General features: G+C 44.3%; 1 pseudogene; it reads left to right on the top strand.

Annotated features, from left to right (window-relative positions):
- Positions 1-1,988: 1,988 nt before the first annotated feature.
- Positions 1,989-3,370, top strand: LOC147698113 (uncharacterized; annotated as a pseudogene).
- The last annotated feature ends 12,183 nt before the right edge of the window (positions 3,371-15,553 follow it).

Raw genomic sequence — 15,553 nt, 5'->3', positions numbered from 1 at the left:
CATCTGAGTATACCCTTCCACGCTTATGGTGGACAAAACGATTCAGAAAAGGGGGTGGTGATGGACAGAGTATCTGAATTAAGCAGACTACTCCTACCCAGTCCAAAGATCAGGGCTTGATCCATCACCGTTTTTTAGCTCACTGCACCATCCCAGCTCAGAACCTGGCTACATGCAAATTAGTCTGTCCCTGGCCCAGTGCATCATGGGAACAGGGCAGACCAAACTACCAATCCAATTCTTATACTGGGAAGGAAACAAGCTTCCGGGGACCGGTTTCTGGCATTACAGCCGTCTTCGGCCCGGCTTGCTTGAATCCTGATGGTGCAATGAGCAAGGGACTCACATCTGAGTATACCCTTCCACGCTTATGGTGGACAAAATGATTCAGAAAAGGGGGTGGTGATGGACAGAGTACAGACATGAGTCCCTTGCTCACTGCACCATCAGGATTCAAGCAAGCCGGGCCGACGACGGCTGAAATGCCAGAAACCGGTCCCCGGAAGCTTGTCTCATTTCTGGTGAAGAATTGGCTTGGTAGTTTAGTCTGCCCTGCTCCCATGATGCACTGGGCCAGGGACAGACTGATTTGCATATAGCCAGGTTCTGAGCTGGGATGGGTTGGGAGCTAAATAACGGTGATGGATCAAGCCCTGATCTTTGGTCTGGGTAAGAGTGTTCTGCTTAATTCAGACACTCTGTTCATCACCACCCCCTTTTCTGAATCGTTATTGCATATTTCTCAGCGGCTTAGGACCCTGTTGCAAAGCCATTGCCAGGTTGTCTGAAAGCAGTAGCAGCTACAAGCATCAGTCTAGAACAAAGTGAAGGAATAGTAATGGGATTTCCTGTGAGGGTGTATGTACCTCATTCTGTGGAGATTCTCCTTACTAGGATGAAAACACAGTACTTGACCAACAATAGGATGACGAAATACAAAAAAACAATTCTGGGAGCAGAAAATGTGACAATCTCTAGATGTGTGAATGTGAATCCTTCCACATTATTGGCTGATACTATGGAAACTGAAGTGAGAAATGAGGTTGGTCACAAATGCCTAGATGTTCTTGAATACTGTACCAAACCAAGACCAGACATCAGAGATGAGCCGTTGCCTGAATCCGACTATGTGATGTTTGTTGATCGTTCGTGTCTGAGAACAGATGAGGATGTTCTGAGTGCAGCATACGCGGTCTGTACAGTGGCAGACTTATTGGAAGCATCTTGTCTGAAAGGAATTCGTTCTGCTCAAATCGCGGAATTGATTGCTTTGATTCGAGCATGTGAATTGGGAAAAGAGATCAAGGTTACCATAGTGACTGATAGTCAGTATGGTTTTGGAGTTGTCCATGATTACGGACAATTGTGGTCGCAAAGAGGTTACATGACCTCTGCAGGATCGCCAATACGGAATGCAGAGTTTGTGAGAATGTCGATAGATGCGATTCAGTTGCCTGATAAGATCGCTGTTGTGAAATGTGCATCTCACAAAAAGGAGGATGACTACATCACCCGAGATAACAGGTATGCAGACTCAATTGCCAAATACTGTGCTAAAAATCTTGCATCTATTAATCGGGACAGGGAGAAAGAGCATGTTTCAAGTCCTTTAATGCTAACAACTTTAGTTTAAACTTGGCAGGAAGTGAGGCAAATGCAGGAAGAAGCTGATGAGGAAGAGAAAAATGTTTGGTTAAAAGCAGGATGTAGACAAAGAGAAGAAGATGAAATCTGGGTTTACAAAGATGAAAGACCAGTAATGCCCGATAGCATGATTTCAAATATGGCCCGAATGTACCATGGTCAAGCTCATATTGGGAGAGATGCCATGCTTCGTTTATTCAGACAGACGTGGTACAATTCCAAGTTCAGTATGATAGCTGAGAGTTTGTGCCAGAGATGCTTAGTGTGCCAACAGTTCAATCCAAACAGAAGAACAAATAGGGAGTTTGGGAAACATAGGACGGGAGGGAGGTCCATTTATACGAATGCAATTAGATTTTATTGAGCTTCCTCCATGTAACCGACTCAGATATGTTTTGGTGATCATCTATTTGTTCTCGCGATGGGTAGAGGCTTTCCCCACAAGGAGGAATGATGGGCTAACTGTTGCAAAGTTACTACTACGTGAAATCATCCCTAGATTTGGTTTTCCAGTGACGATTGAAACTGATTGTGGCCCACATTTTCAAAATGAACTCATGCAAATGGTATGTGAAGCACTGGACATTCGTCAGAGACTGCGTTGTGCTTACAGACCTGAGACTTCAGGAGTGGTTGAGCAAGTAAATGGAACAATTAAGAACAGGAGTGAAAAAATATGCTTAGCAACAGGACTAAAGTGGCCCGATGCCTTGCCACTTATTTTGATGACCTTAAGAAGCATACCTGACAGGAAAACTGGACTGAGTCCACATGAGATCCTAATGGGCAGGGTGATGAGACAAGCATTTGTGCCAGTTCATAAATTGTTAACAATTAATGATGACATCATACTGGATTACTGAAAAAACCTGTCTGACGTGGTGACTTCTGTGTTCCATCAGGTGGGAGCTGAATCAAACACGAAAGAGAAAAGTCCAGCTCATGATCTAGTTCCTGGAGACTGGGTACGCATAAAAAGTACACCACAGAAGAAACTGCTTGGTACCTCATTGGCAGAGACTAAGACAAGTCATTTTGGTTAGCACCACTGCAGTGAAATGTGCCGGAGTAAAAAGATGGGTGCATGCAAGCCATACAATCCGTGTGCCTGAACCTGAAAATCTAAGCGAAGAAGGTGAAAGCACAACTGATTATGACTCTGAAGGTGAACTAGAGAGAAGTCCAGATACTGAAGATCGACAGGAACGTCGATATCTGGAAGTGTCAGATACTAGCTCTGCATCTGAAGGAGAAGGAGAAATTCTTGAAGTACCGAATTCTGAAGATCAATCTAAAGATCGAGAATTGGTAAAGACTGACACCAGTAAGGACACTGAGCAAAGTGAAAATAAAACTGGTGAGCAATAAAATCCTGAAGAACAGTTTGAAAACTCTGGAAGCAGGAACGGAGATCCTGAAACTGGAAAAGAAGGAAAAACTCACAATAAGGATGAGATTCCAAGTACCAGCTATGGAGATGTTCCTAACAGAGTGAACGAACTGATAAAAGAGAAAACTGACTCTGAGAAAGAGAAAGACGTTGTAAAGTTCATCATAAATGAAACTGTCGAAGACACTGAAAGTGAGACTGACGACAGTGCAGATGAAACTTCATTAAGAAAGAGTCCGAGAAAAAGGGCTTGGAATGTGGAACATAACACCACGGAGCCTAAGACAAAAAGATTTTGTAAAGGAGATAATTGGCCTAAAGGAAATGATGGACTGAGATTCAAACTGGTTAACAAAGAAAGAAAAAAAGAGGAGCAGGTTAATGAAATAACAAGTCAAAGAGAGACATTGGGAAAGAAAATAGAAGTTGTCCAAATGCCAAAAAGAGTGAGAAGACCAAATCAGAAGTACAAATCACCTGAATGGACATATATTGTTCTACCTCCAATTGAAGAGGTAAACAGCAGTCAGGAAAATTTGAATTGCCCAAAGATAAATGGGAAAAGTGAGTAAAGGATTGAATCACAAAGAAAGTGGTAATTGACCAAAGAAATAAGGTAAAGGTAAAACCTGAAATTATGATAAAAAGGGAGGACATTGTAAGTGACATAAGGTCGAAGAAAATGTTGTTAGAAAAGTAAAAGCTTGTAAGTGACATAAGGTCGAAGAAAATTTTGTTAGAAAAGTTAAAGCTTGTAAGTGACATAAGGTCAAAGAAAATCTTGTTAGAAAAGAAAAAGCTTGTAGTTGACACAAGGTCGAAGAAAACCTGTTAGTAAAATTTGCTGTGTAAAAAAAAAAAAAGAAAAGGTCAATAACGAGCATAAAATGAAATTTTCTATTTTAGAAAATGGTGTTGATCCTGTTTAATTTGTACCAGATTACTAATATTGATATGGATAATTTGAGCTATTGTTATTCCTTTCCGAGATAAACTAGTGAAGTTAAAACATAATGTGAGTTCAGATGAACAAAATGTGGAATCAAAGTCTAACTAGCAGCATGCATATAGGCCAGAATTACATCAAGATAGTTCTATTAGTGATTTTTTGAAAATACATTTTCAAAATTGTTATCTGAGTATGTTAGGACAATGGATTCTGGCGATTGTTATGTGTGTGTAAAGTTACCCGCTTCTGTTTCTGAGGGGGTGACATATCATCACCTTCCACTTACATATGGAGTTACGTGTAGTGTGATTGCAAGCCTGTTTTATCAAACAGGTAAACTGGAATACCATTATTCTAATTCAGATGAAGTATTTGCAAAATTGAAAATTGATAATGTACTGAATAAGAAAAAGCTGCCACAGTTATGGGAGAATATTTTTTAGAAATAGATGAATTGAGCCATGATTATGCATTTAAAAATAATCTGACATGAAAAATGAGAGTGAAAGAAAAGACATTTTTAGATATGGTAGAGGAAAGGCGAATTGCTTATAAGTGAAAAGAAAAGGTAAAGCATGAGAAATCAAAATATTGAACATTCAATGGCGAGAATCTTGATGAAAGAAATGTGAATGTAGCAATAAATATAGATACTCCATTGTTAGGGAAATGTTGTATTAGGAGAGACAACACTGTGTATGACAATTATTTCGTGGGAGCAAGTCAATGTAAAGACACTTATAGAATTCTAGGGGGTTGGGGATTTAAAGGGGGAAATTATCCAGTTTTTCCTGGTATTTACTTCATTTGTGGAAACAAGGCTTATTATAGATTACCTGACCACTGGTATGGGACTTGCTATGTGGGTTTGGTCTTTCCTAAAATCTTTCATGTAGATAGAGGTACCAATGGTATTCATGAAATAGGTAAACCTTTAAGTCGTAGAAAAAGGGAGCGTGTTATAGAAATAATAAGTGATGTTTTTGGAGAGCACTGATACCAGCAGTGGGAATATCTTTCAATGCAAATTGAATTAGAAGATTGTCAACGATAGTAGATCGTTTGTCAATAGACACAGCAGGTAGATTCTTAATGGTAAACACTGAAATGATTGCTATGAGGACTATGGTAATGCAAAATCGTCTTGATATAATATTAGCGAAAGAAGGAGTTTGTGGAATTTTGAAGGTACAGCATTGCTGCACCTACATTCCAGATAAAAGTCAAAACATTGAAAAGTACATTACAAATTTAACAGAGTTGCATAGAGAAATTGAACCACTGGAGGTTGGTCGTATCCTTGAACGACTTGGAAGAAGTTTTACAGCAGTTAAACATTGGTTTCAAGAAATAGGTAGTTTGATTATAGGTCAAATACTAATTCCAGTAACAGTAATAGTATTAGTGGTTTTAATGATGAGATTATGTTGCATATACAGAAAGAGAAGAAATGTTAGAAAGTCATTAAAGAAGATGATCCAAGAGAAATGAGAAAGAGAAAGAGAAAGAGAAAAAGGTGATATAGAAATGGAGGAATTCCGAGAAAAAGTCTTTAAAGAGATCAGAGAAAAAGATACTACAGTATAAATCTATACTAATCTGAAGAATTTGAAACATGTTTTGTTAAATTTTTGGGAAATATTTGGTGATAAATCACCAAAGGGGGGAGTTGATGGAGCAAGGTGGTGAAACAAAATTTTGTGTACCCCTTGTAAAATCACACTTCCATAATCATAATTTGAACTAATTGGCTGATGTGTGAAACTAATCAACATAGAATAAAATCTGCACAGACATACAGGGGAAATTAATTATGCTTATGTTGCAATCATAAGTAACTAATTTTGTGATTCTGTCATGTCTTAAATTAATAAGCAGCTTTGAGATAATGGAATGCGGCATAAATGTGCTTTTGTTTACGTATTTTGTGGCAAAACATGAAGAAAAGTGAGTATATTATGCCTAAATGTGGCTATTTTTCTAGATAACTACTAATAGGGAAAACCTTAGAAAGGGGGGAGGTAAACAGATAGGCTAAAATTCTTAAATTAACGTTCATTTATGTTTGTTTCTATGATAGTTCCCATTTTTGACTCTTGAGGCCTATCAGAAAATTGAGTCGCTCGATTACTCTGGCCCTAAGAGAAACACGCATGCGCGAGTAAAGCCGAGAATGAATGCGAGCTGACTGTGCCTGAACAGCGAGGTTCAAGGCCACCATGTCCCTAGAATATAGATTACTGCCAACAACTGTGGATGTCACTGTTGTATAACGTGGGAAAATGTTTGGAAATATCAATTTGAGAAAGTGACTAGGCTGGACGTTTCCTTTGACAAAGGACCTATTAGATTTTGATGACACAACGGAAGACGGATATTAAAAAGATGAGGTTATGCTCATCCACCCCTAAACTGTCCAATCAGAACTCGAATTTAAGTTGAAATGTTACTCTTTTAGATAGATAGAGCGAGTGAAAAAGGTATAAAAGGGCTGATTTTACTTAAGAAAAAAATTGTTTTCAATATTCCTCAAGAGATGCTGTCGGAATGCTGATTTTCCTGGGAATAAGACTTTGAATCATTTTCTATTTCTTCTGAATGAGATCTGAACTTTAGGTGAGGCTATTAGTCAGGGAAGTTAGGGAAATAGGAGAAAATGAGTTTGGGAACTATCCGTCTTTAACTAATACCTGCATTTCTAAATTAAAATAAAATGTCTATTTCTGAATTTCTGAAATAAATGAAATTAATTGTCTGAAATAATTCTTATTCCTTTAATTGTCGTTTTGAATAAAGAAAATAAATAAAGTGAAAAACTGTTTAGACATGCTGAATTTGCTTTTAATAAAAATTAGATAAATGGAGAATTAAGCTGGTCTTGAGTTTTCCTGCGCCTAACTTTTTACTAGCAGATCCGTCAACCTTAGTGGTGGCGTGTCTAATTAAAATGTTTGATTATATGAAAACCATGGTAAGCTCATTTAAACTGCAGGTGTAAGTAGTATAAATATCCAGTTTTAGTTTAGACACTCCACTATGATACAGCAGCTCTCCTTTGAATTTCACCGATCCATGAAGTAGGATGGCAGTATTTCGTGAGTGACTCGCGGTGTCATGGGCCCCACTGTTGAGTCTATGTATGGTTTTGTACTTCAAGGAAAGGTGTTATGGTATTAGAAATTATGTCCGGAGTAGCGCTGAATCAATGCGCCATACTAAGCAGGGTTTTTGGCATAAAGGACACTACTCCAAGATTCATGGACTCTACAACTAGTTATTTGGAGAGTGTTTGCTGTCTGAAGTTCTGTCCAGGTTCTGGCCGCAGTGTCGTTCTGCATTGGCTTGCTGAATTTTCCTGCACTATGGTGACATATATACTAGGATAGTGTTGGAGCTCGGCATTAAGCCAAAAAGGCTAACGCTGCACTCCAACAGTTTCCAAACGCAGGGATGCACCCTACTTACAAGAATACAGTTCACTCCTGACTTTCCCCTAGAATGATGATGGATTAAACCCAGATCAGTTGACTGGGGGTGAGTGTTTGATTTGCTCAAACGCTCCATCCATCATCCGCTTTTGTATCGCTTTCCCTTAGCGCTGGCAGTAAATGTAGATGTAATTCAACAAGAGGGTTGCTGAACTGTTCCTATGGAGAGGGGACAGTTAGGTAAAGCTGGCGTGACCGAAGGTGTGAGTATTACACCTTTGGGCATCCATTTTGTTGGATGTATTTGCCTCACACACCCAAAAGGGTGTCATGCTTCATCATTGGCGGTTGCTCCTCGTCGGGGAGGTGGTGCAATCCCCGACGGGCTCACCTCAAAGAGGGGCTCTTTGGCGGAGATCTTTTGTATCCAACTGCCTTATAGTGAAGTGCGGGTGTGTGGGCGGGATAGAAAGTTTGCCTGGTGAAGTGACTAAAATGTAGCAGGGGGTGCCGGAAACCACTTTATTCTGGAGGTCCCCCTACTGCAATTAAAATCGTGAAGATAGCTCGCTAGGTGTCAATACGTTAGGTAGAACGACCCTAGAAGAGACTTAAAGAACAATTGGTCAACATGTTTCTCGCACTGGGGTTTATTCACCTGCGATTCATCAGGACCTTATAAAAGTGAAAAAATTAAATGAACTAAACAACATGCTAGTGTCATGTATGTGGTGTGGGTCTAGTTTACCTCTGTGGATGATCCTATGCCTAGACAAAGAGAGAGAAAGGAGATAAACATTAATAGTATTATATTCCTCTTAAACAGCAAGGAGGGTCAACGCCAGGGTATGAACATAGTGTGGCATGCTGGTGGTGGTGTTGGGAAATGAACACAACCTGTACATGCCTAAATGGTTTCAGCGTGCAGTGTAAAACTCACACATTCACACTATGTATGTGAGAAAAGTGATGGTTAAAAATCAGTGGTTTAAAAGCAGCATACTTATAGATAACACCATCTATGTCACAATGTGGCAAGTCAAATAATGATTGTGTAAGTGACACCCTCTATATCTCAATGTGGTTTGTCAAACAAAGGTGTAGAAGTTAACAAGCTCCTGGCTTACCTAATAGTCAGGGACTAAGAGCCACATGAGGGGTCGGCGGGTCAGTACATCGGGGTTAAGCCTTCAGGTTTAGCTACAGGGGGAATATAAGTATTATCCTCGAGGTGGCTTCATGAGTAATATGCTTAGAAGTGAGCACGGATGACTAAGACAGTCCGTGTTTCATTTGGGTGTCCTATCTTACCTCAATCTGCCCGTGTCTGCGTGGAAGCACCTACCCATCTCCGCCGAGCTCGGATAGATGGGTGGGTTCGGCGGCAATTGTTATTTAAGGAAACCGGTATCGTAAGATCCTGACCGTTTCCGCCCTTCCGTGAAGGTCACGTGATATGGTTAGTGTCTATGGCGGCCATGATGTAATGGTCAAACGGGATGCTTATTAGATCCGTAGTGGCTCACGGACAGAGTTTGCTGAAGTACAATGGAACGTGACCGTATAGTTGATAGGTTAGTCAAAGAATGTTAAGTTGTTAAGTTAAACGGCCAACCGCTAGGTGGCGTTTAATACTTAGAGGAGCCAACAGCCCAGGATTAGACCCGTGACCACCCCTCAGATGGGTCACGTGATATATTAAGTAACTATGTCGGCCATGATGTAAGGGGCAAGGGGTCTCGTAAAGGAACCTAGACTGTTTCACATAACAATGGAGGTATAGTCATAAAGACAAGGAATTACAAGCAGGTATACCTCAATAGTCACTCGATCAGACAATGCATGTCGCTTAGAGGCTGGCGGGGAGTATTTTAGCCATGACCGAGTAGACATAGAGAAACCATACCGAGTATCAACAAGTGGCAAGTGGAAATCCTGCATACCTTTCTCCAGAAACACCATGGCTATCTCATCGATGTAGGGGCCAGGGTCACGCCGGTCTTCGGGCAAGGAGGAGGTGTATAGTGTTTTATAATATGACAGAAAGGTAGCGCATATGGTAGGGGTGGTCTGGTGGCGAACGTCAGAGTCATCAACCAAGTCAGTTATATATGAAGCCTGGCGGGGGGCGCAGCAGCTGTGCTAGGAGTCTGCCAGGTCTGTCACCCTCTCCGTGTTGTCTAGCTGCGTGTTGTGTGTGCAAGTAGTTCAATTCCCTATCCGCGGCGTCCCTGAATTCTTGCAGCAAGCCCAGACGTTTCGCCTCTAAAGCGCCATCGGGGTCAGGGAGTCTAGCATTATCCAACACGACAATGTCTTTCGCAATACGCGTCATTGTGGCTCGGATCTCGCGTAATGTCCCAACATATTTTGTGATGCACACCCCCCGGATGGTGGCCTTGAAGCCCTCCCACAATGTGGCCCAGGTGTCAACAGTGCCCGTGTTAAGTTCAAAATAGTCTTCTATCGCCTTGCGAATGTCCTCCTTAAAAACTGGATCAGCTAATGCCTTGCCAGGGAAGCGCCACTGTCTCTCATACCCTCCCAGCCTAGGGACCAGTAGAGTCAGAAGTATAGGAGAGTGGTCTGAAAATGTACGTGGGAGCGTAGAGTGTGCATCCACCCAACCAACCACCCCCGGGGAAAGAAGCCAATAGTCGATCCTAGTGCTAGTATTATGATGCCCAGAATGATGTGTGTGAGCGGGTGAGTGGGGGTGGAGCCGGGCTTCAATATCAATAAGGGGATAGTGTGCGCACATGGCTGCAAGCACAGCACGAGAGCGAGGTTTGCAATCTGGGGATGTAGAGGTGCTGTCCCGTGCAGGGTCCATCAACAAATTAAAATCACCACCCACCACAAACATGTCAGTGTCAATGCGTAGCAAAACGTCATGGAGACCTTGGAGCATGGCCGGGGAGTCGGTGTTGGGCCCATACACCCCAACAAAGGTAATCTTAAAGCCGAGAAGCGCCCCAGTGACCACCACGTATCTACCCTCCTCATCAAGCACGCTCTCAGAAAGCACAAAAGGGACCAGTCGATGCACCAAAATGGCCACCCCTTGCGCATATCTACTGTAATTAGCGAAGAACCTGTGCGCGCCCCAGCCCTTGGCAACCAAAGTGGAATCAGCCCGCCCCAGGTGTGTTTCCTGTAGGAACAACACATCAACCCCGTGTCTAGCTGCATAATTCAGGACCTGTTTCCTCTTTCTGGTGTCATTGAGTCCCCGAACGTTCCACGACATCAGAGCCAGTCTGGAAGGACCGAGTTGCTGACCTACCCCAGCCATGCAAGACCGCTTAGGACATATGTGAACAATCGTGTGTGTAACCGCCGCCCCCCCCCGCAAAATAGGCATCTCTCAGAATGAAAAACAATGCAAACACAGAAACATTCCAACTAATGCAGGAAACAATCCCCCCCACCCGCCCACCACCCAGCCTCACGTTAGCCACACGGAGGCACCACCCAACCCAAAAAACAATACCAACAGCAGTAAAGAGAAGCAAGTGTTCAATGCAAGTCCTGTAAAGGAAAAACACTCTCAGAAAAAAGCACCAAGCGGCTCGTGCCATGGGGAGAGGCAACGCTCCGCCGGGCAGACGTCACATTCAGGGCGACATTCAAATCGAATCAACGTACAAGAGCCCTGCCAGGAGATCCAAATAGTCAGCTGTGCAATGTGTAAGTGAGTGGCCTAAAGAAGGGGAGACATGAGTCAGCCCTGTCCGCTCTCAGCAAAAAGGTCAGCGCTAGCCTGCGAGCCCATGTTCGGCGGGGATTGTTGCGCCTTGTCCGAGGACCAAGGCAACCCTCTATTTTTATAGGCTCGGCAGAACTCTTGCGCCTCAGTGGGGGAGTCAAAGATACGGAACCTTCCATCGATGTCCACTCTCAGTCTGGCAGGGTACAGCATTCCATAGCGCAGTCCCAGTTTACGCAGCGAGGCTTTGACGCCTGCGTATTTACGACGGGCATCCTGCACCATCATCGTGAAATCCGGAAAGAAAGAAAGCACCCCGCCTTGCCATTTCACTTCGCCCGCCTCACGAGCGGCTTTCAGTGCAGCGTCCCTGTCCCTAAAGGTCATGAGTCTGGCAATGATGGGTCGAGGTGGCAACCCCGGGGCGGGCCGAGGTCCCAAGGATCTATGCGCTCGCTCCACCACGAAGCCAGCTGTGAAAGTGTCCCTGCCGAATAAGTAAATCAGGAGCTGCTCTACAAAAGTGTCAAAGCGGCCAGTGGCCGTCGTCTCCGCCACACCAATAATGCGAATGTTATTGCGTCTACTACGCGCTTCTAAATCCTCGTTCTTAATGGCCACCTCCTTAAGGATCTTCTCCACCCGCTCCAGCCTTTTCAGTGTGGAAGTAGCGCCATCCTCCAGATCGGAAACTCAGGACTCAGCAACATCCAGACGCCTATCATGAGCCTGGATTTTCGCGCCCATCTCGGCCATCTTCTGATCAAGGGCGTCAAAGCGAGAGTCAATGGCTTTGAACCCCGCTCGCATCTCGCCAAGCATCTCAGCCACCATTCCAGCCATATCTGTCAATGGCGCAGGGCTAACCGAAGCAGCAGGTTTGGCAGGCAGGCTGTCGGACGAGCAGAGGGGGGTTTATCGAAGCTGAGCTTCTTCTGCGTAGGGTCTTTCCGTCGTGTTGTAGCAGGTGGGCCCATCACGCCTCTAGTCGTTCCTGAAGGCGAGGGATCAATATTGGGAGCCCAGTTGAAGGCAATGCTGGGGACAGGCGTGTGCCGATGGTGAAGCACAGCAGTGGGGGCGAGAATGTAGAGCCCCCACTCGACGTAGATACGCGGGGCAGCCCAAGAGCCTCCCGAGAGACCCCCCCCGCGCGCCCCTAGCCACCCCCCGACCGCACCCAGGGCCAGCCGCCCGCCGCCCCTGCTGCCACCACCCAGCCCAGGCAGGCCCAGAAAAATCGAGGCCGGACCAGGCCCGAAGGTCTGGATCAGCACCGGGGGCCAAAACCCCCACCAAAGAAGCCCACCCGGGACTAGTGACGGACCGGGGAGGGCACAACAGCGGCCCGGATGCCAAGGGGGGGGGGACACGGGGGCCCGGGGGAGACTCACCAGGCGCTCCGGCGCGACAGGGCTCACGTCCGGCGAGACCCGACAAGCCTCACCGCCCCTCCGCGATCCTCAACGTCTACGCCGTCCCCCGGTCTCAGACTGCGGCCATCAGCATACCGCGGCTTCCGGGGACGGATGCAGGCATTTTCCGACCCCAGGCAATGTCGGATCACCTGCGAATGTCGCCCGTTACAGCCCGTCCGGCGGAGCTCTACAATCAGGCGGCCATTGCGTTCGCCTGCGTAGCCACGCCCCAAATTTTGGGCACTTTTTTTTAGTTTTTGTTTTATATAGCGCAAACTCGACAGAAGGTATCAGAGGGCTTTACATGAGCACCAGTTGTGTTACAGACAGATACATTCATTTTGCTAGGCACGGGGAGATTACGTGACTTGCCCAGAATCATAGAATGTTGAGCGTCCCCGTCTTCAAGGTCCACCACTCTAACCGTTAGGCCACATCCGCATTTAAGTAGCGTTACTTAAGTATTTAAAGTGACTCCTATGTTCCCTGTTATGATCACCACACAATGACTGAGAAGTATCAATGCAGCCAAGGTGGGTTTCAGAAGGTGTGCAAGCGCGACCTCTGGTTGTCCCATTACATTCCACACTGTTCCTTATGGGCACAGCTGTAATCATGATGTGCATAAGAATTGGGAGCTTTCTGCAGAGAATATTTCTTCTGAGGACTATGAACCTTAAAGTTGGTGGATTAGAGTCTCTCTCTCCCCGTATCTTCAACCACAGGGACCTTTCCTGATGTGTAAATCTTACGGGTGACACAGTGCTTTAGATGGACCGGTACACAATGGTACTGAGGGGAAACGGCCACTACAACGCGGCCGTTTCCACGAAAAACTTTACCACGCATGCATTACAATGCATGCATGGTTACAACGAGAGGCTTTACCACGCATACCTTTACTACGAAATACGTAGTAAAGGCATGTGTGGTAAATTAAATTTTAAAAAAGGGGGTTTGGGGGGTCTCCCCCCCCCAAAAAAATAAAGCGTGGGATTAAAAAGGGGGGTTGGGGTGGTCTCCCCCCCAAAAAAACGAACCCGAAGAGCCGAAGCTGATGCAATCAGCGTCGTTAGAGAGGAAACGGGAAGTAACTTCTGCTTCCTCTTTACGACGTACGACCAACGTAACCAAAGAAAATGGAGAGGAGGCGAGTTAAAAGGTAAGGGGCATTTTAGTTAAAAAAATATATATATATTAAGGGTTAAGGGCAGGGGTAATTATAAGGAGTGGAGGTTGGGGCATGTAAGGGGAAAGATATAACCTTTAACAAGAGTATGCCCTCACCATGCATAAATTTACAACGAAAAAGTTGTAAATCTTTGCATGGTAAAGGAATATTCGAGGTAAAGGTTATGCGTGCAACGGAATTCGTTGAAACGACATACAACCGTACTGAGAACTGGCACTCCTCAATTTTGTTTCCTAGAGTACCCGCACCAGCAGCTGAAAACACAGGTTTTTCTGAGAATGAGGCTGCCACCACTCTGTGATCCAAGCACCACTGTAGCTCTGTGCTGAGATTGTCGGGTGGTGGGCCCTGGGTCACACTGTGCTTGAAAGTGCAGGGCCAACTACACTGGTGTTACACAGTGTCTGCCCTGACTTGTTATGCTGAAAATCCAGCCTGAGCGAGGGAAGCAGAAATTGGAGCTATATACCAATGTATTCGATTTTATAAAAAAGGTCTCGAATGCTGTGTGTGGTTGTCTTTTTGTGCACATGTTAGAGCACGACTAAGGGCTGAAAAGATATGTGAAGAAAAATTCAGTCTTACTGAAGCTAGCCAGGTTCTGAGCTGGGGTGGGGCAGTGAGATAAATAACGGTGATGGATCAAGCCCTGATCTTTGGACTGGGTAAGAGTGGTCTGCTTAATTCAGACACTCTGTTCATCACCACCCCCTTTTATGAATCGTTTTTGGCCACTATAGGTGTGGCAGGGTATACTCAGACATGAGTCCCTTTCTCACTGCTCCATCAGGAATCAAGCAAGCCGGGCCGAAGACGGCTGAAATGCCAGAAACCGGTCCCCGGTAGCTTGTCTCCTTTCTGGTGAAGAATTGGCTTGGTAGTTTAGTCTGCCCTGTTCCCATGATGCACTGGGCCAGGGACAGACTGATTTGCATATAGCCAGGTTCTGAGCTGGGGTGGGGCAGTGAGATAAATAACGGTGATGGATCAAGCCCTGATCTTTGGACTGGGTAAGAGTGGTCTGCTTAATTCAGACACTCTGTTCATCACCACCCCCTTTTATGAATCATTACTGAAGCTAGGGCAGCAAATATCAAATATTTAATTTCCTCTTCATTATTGTTAAAAATTAAAGTAAATATTTAGAATGCGTAACAGTCTATATATTTATCTCAGGGGTAAAGACCAAGACCACTTGAATCATGCAGCAGAGGAGGGAGAAAATGACTCCCCAAATTTCTTCACATCTTCATAAAAAGATTTCTATACTCTCGTCTGCCAGAATACTGACAGCTGTGAAATTTGGGAAGTGATTTAACACATAACTTTTGGTTTTCCAAATATGGGCCCCAATTCACAAAAGTAAACTGAGAGGAAAGTCGAACTTTACAACTTATGATATTCACAAAGGGCATTTACTACTCGTTCATGCCCTTTGTGAATACCAAAAGTCTTTAAGTTCGACTTTCGGTATTCACAAAGGACATTCAAGAGTGGTAAATAGTAAATGCCCTTTGTGAATACTGAAAGTTGTAAAGTCCGACTTTCATCTCTGTTTACCTTTGTGAATCAGGGCCATGGTCTATATGTAATTGACACTGAAGATATATCACTTTGAATAAATGCCGGTTTTACTCCGAAGCTTTTGAGTGCAGGAAGCCTTGCTGACTGTCAAAGCACTAACAGCCAGATTCATCATTGTCCCATTTTGCGAGTCCTTAATAGTGATTATTAAGGAATCGCTATTAAGGACTTGCAAAACGGGATTCATGTAGGAATCGCAAAATAAATTGCGATTCCTACAGCTTCCTTATTTGCGATTA

Source organism: Lissotriton vulgaris, chromosome 8, assembly GCF_964263255.1.
Source record: "Lissotriton vulgaris chromosome 8, aLisVul1.2, whole genome shotgun sequence".
NCBI lineage: Eukaryota > Metazoa > Chordata > Amphibia > Caudata > Salamandridae > Lissotriton > Lissotriton vulgaris.
Note: the sequence above shows the minus strand (reverse complement) of the source record. Positions and strands in the feature narration are given on the sequence as shown.